The sequence below is a fragment of the Alligator sinensis genome, unplaced genomic scaffold (genome assembly GCF_000455745.1).
Source record: "Alligator sinensis unplaced genomic scaffold, ASM45574v1 scaffold1485_1, whole genome shotgun sequence".
Taxonomy (NCBI): Eukaryota; Metazoa; Chordata; order Crocodylia; family Alligatoridae; genus Alligator; species Alligator sinensis.
This window is the reverse complement of record NW_005842962.1, coordinates 420,501-424,700: the sequence shown is the minus strand read 5'-3', so window position 1 is coordinate 424,700 and position 4,200 is coordinate 420,501.

Here is a 4,200-nt window from a genome sequence, read left to right as displayed (position 1 = left end):
TGTGTGTGTTTGTGTGTATGACTGATTTGGTGACTGGAGGAACCCAGTCCCATTGAGATTGAGTCCTGCAAGATAGCTCCACTGGGGGTGAGGGCTTGCAGAAGGGAGAGATACAGCTCCGTATAGTAACACAAGCAGCACATTGACAGAATTACCAAGACCGTAGAAACTATCCCTAATAAATGAGCACACCCCAAAGTAATGGGCAAATTTGGTAACAATACTGTGGGGTCTGCTTATCAAGAGGCCAAAGATTGGGACATGCTGAGTTTGAAACACATAAGGCGATCAGCTTGTACAGGTTGATTGACCCAGTTTAACTCAGATGTGCCCCCATGAACTGAATGCTGGCCCATGAGGGTGTCAGCTGGACACCCAGCCGGATTCAGAGGGATTCTGTTTACCTGTGTGCTTGTGTCTAACTGCGGTTTATTGTTGCTCTGATGAACTGATTCTTGGTATATGAGGGTGTCAGCCTGTCCATGCTGATCAACCCGGCCAGGTCAGGTGTGTCACGTTAATTTGTGTGTGTGTTTGTGTGTATGACTGATTTGGTGACTGGAGGAACCCGGCCCCTTGAAACTGAGTCCTGCACGATAGCTCCATTGGGGGTGAGGACTTACAGAAGGGAGAGATACAACTCCGTATAGAAACACAAGCAGCACATTGACAGAATTACCAAGACCCTAGAAACATATCCCTAATAAATGAGCACCCCCCAAAGTAATGGGCAAATCTGGTAACAGCATGCTTATTGTGCTCTCATGCCATATGCTTAAAGCTATGCATTCTGCCTGCTTGTAACTCCTAAGGCTACTGCCAGGGCACAGAGGGATTTCCTGGCTATACCTTAGGCTAGATGTTTGTTTGATCATGACTCAGTCCGGCTGTGAAAGAAACTGGTTGTGAGTCAGAATGTGAAGTCTTGGCTTACAGGTTAAGCCAGGGATCTTTTCTCTCTACGGCTATCTCAGAGCTAGCTCACCTCTTCCATGATTCAAAGTTGTCTGGGATGGCCCTGTCCTGCAGTAGATGGAGTGTATATTGGCAGGGATGCCTGTCATGGATCTTCATGAGACATATTTCTGGCAAGTATGCACTCTGAACATATCCGCTTCCAGTGCAGTTTCAACATTCTCAGGGAGACATGAGCAAAAATGGAGGAGTCTGGGAATGATACAAAATTAATTTTAAGTTCCCCCCATAGGGGTTTCTAAGTGCTGTGTGCTCTGGTCTGAGGGGACAATCCAAGTGAATGGTTTAAGGGAAGAGTTGGGGGAAAAGTCCTAAGACCAGATGAATAGAGATCTTTAACTTACCATGCTGACAGTCCACCAGTGGAATGAGAAAGCCAACAGGATGGCCTTGCAATTTGCACTGGGGACTTCTTCATCTTACCTCAAGAAGAATTAATTACAAAATGAATTGCTGTTTTTTTTTCAGACACAGCAGTTGGTGCATACACTGCCTTGGGAGTGAAGACATCCGAAGACTAGAGTATGAGATTGCCTGGCACAAGAGGCACACAATGGAGAGGAAGAATAAGACACTGGCAACACTTGCTTAATCCTCTTGAGTGAAGGACTGCCAAGGCCAAAGAGTAGCGGGCATGGATGGAGCACTACAGAGAATGCTTCTGACCTGGTCAGGAAGGGCATCAACCAGAAGATGCCCAGCATCTTCCAGACAAGGAACAAGTCATAAACCATCCACAAGAAAGTGGAAATGGTAAAGGAGACAACAGAGGCAATGATGTACAGCATGCAGCTGGAGGAGCAGTCCTAGGACTTTGTCCTGTTTGGCCTCACCTTAAAGACATAGACCATTCTGGTTGTCCTCCATATGATGCCACATTTTTATGCCTCTCAGCACTGCCCTCAGCCTACCCACCCTCTGCTATGGGCTATCATAATTTCTGACAAGTATTTTTTCAGCTCACATATGAACCCCTTTTTCAGTACCCGGGGATATGTGGTAGGGTCTGTAGCCAAACTGGGGCTACCACACTTGTCTGTTCCTCTACATGTTACGTAAGGGTTACCAGCAAAACTCTTTTTCCAGACATCCTACTTCAGCAAGACACCCTTGAGGAAGCAACCAACAGCAGCCATTTCCAGGTCAGCACTGACATCATCATTACCAATCTCAGCAGTCAGTGATATCCAGTTAAAGTGACTGGAAATAGCAATCTCTGTGGTGAATCCCATTGGCTTACCCACCAGTCTCTTCCCTGGGAATTCTGGGAACCCATATGCCCTTCTTTGGGTGGTATGAATTCTCCGTGCCCTCTGGTGCCCCTTACACCCAGCTGGGCACAAGTGTCACAACCCTGTCATTTATAGAGAACTTGGGCGATTGGGGACTGCAACACAATTCCCCAAACCTACACCCCAAGATGCTAGTCACTAGGGCTGTGCGAGGCTTCGGACTGCGCTTCAGTTCCAGAGAAGATTCAGACGCTTTGGATGCCAAAACTGCATGTCCAGACTGAAGCTCTGGCTTCTTTAGGCTTTCCGAAGCTTCGGAGCTGCTTTGGAGATCCAGCCATAGGGTATAACGGGGAATCAATGAAATATCTATAACTTTGTTGTTTTTTGTCTGATTTGGATGAAACTTGCAAGAATAATAGCCTCTGCTGAGAGTATGAAGCCTGCTGAATTTTAGGAAGATCAGCACAAGGGTTTGGGGGCAACTGCACCCCAAATTCTTGAAAGCAAAACTCATGTCATGTCTAGGCGTTACACCACAGGGGGGTGAAAAATGCAGGGGTGGGGGCCCCTGCTGAGGCCACAAAGCCTGCCAGCTGTCAAGGAGATAGGTGCAGGGGTTTTGGGGGGACTGCACCCCTAGCTGCTGAAAGGCAAAACTCATGACATGGGTGCTTGTGCAACTGACTGTCTCTGTCTTGGGGCTGTTGATTGTCTGTATTGATTCTTTCCTCTCCTTAGTCTGTGGTTTTGTAGGTTGCTGTCTCTTGGGTGTTTGACCACCAGAGCATCAGGCCAGCTTGCAAGTCACTTTGTTTCCAGGGCTCCTGAAAAGCATTTCCATTGATGTCATAGTTTCCATGCAGGATGCAGATGAAGAGGACAAAGTCGGACATGTAGCACACTGACATCTGGATGGACCCCCAGTGTCCTCTAGTGCAGCATAAGGTACTTAGAGGTGCATTCCAGATCCATGTAGATGCAGAGGTGGTAGCTGAACAGTTCCTTTCTGAAATCCAAGTTGTCTCAATACTGTTCATAAATCCCATGTGGCTGAAATGAACAACAAACTGCTGCAGGTCAGTGAGGCATAAGATCCACAGTTCGAACACCCACTCAATTGCTAGGTACACTTCACCAAAAACCAATCCTGCCATGGACATGCTTGTGCCAAACTGATTGCTCATGAACTGGAGCCTTGCCGGGTTGCAAGCTTCCTGATTGTGAAGGTCATGCACTTCTCCAAAGGCAAGGGCTCCCTCATTCTGGTTGGCTTGCTGCTTGAGACTGGAGATGAGCTCAGCACAGACCTCCATGAAGTTGGCTTGAGACATGTGGAAGTTCAGCCACCACCACTCATCCACCCAAAACAATGTGCCCCTGTTAGTTGCTATACATCTCTCTTGACCAAAAGTACTACTACTTTGTTTAGAGTTGCTCCCATAGCAGCTTGGACTCCATTGTCTTTGCAGGTGTTGGTGGAGAAGAAGAGGTGATGAAGGTCATGGAAGTGCCTTGTTATGGCCTGGACCATGAGGTCTTCTGCTTTTCTGGAGAATTATGCTAGCTCATAAAGCGGGTGGGTGGTCATATTAAGGAAGAACTGGTAGAGACTGACTTCTTCCTGACAGCAAACCTAGTGCCTCCACAGCCTGTCTTACATTTACCAGAGGGCAGCCCAGAAAGGGTATGGTTAAAGAAGTGCCATCAAATTTATACAGGGCCTATTAAGGAGAAAAAAAAATACTGAAAGTTAAAGGGAGACCCATAAAGTAAATATTAAGGCCCAGAAAATAGTGTGGGGACTTCAGAGAATTGCTGGAGATAAAGACTAAGGGTGAGAGACCATTGGAGGGGCTTGAAAGGATGAACCCACAGGCATCCAGACAAGCACAGTCCATCTGTGGTGCCACACACTGCACATTCAGGCACTCTCTGCACTGCTGCTTTGCAGTGGGGGGCGGGGGGGGGGGAGGGGAGGGGGAAACCCCGG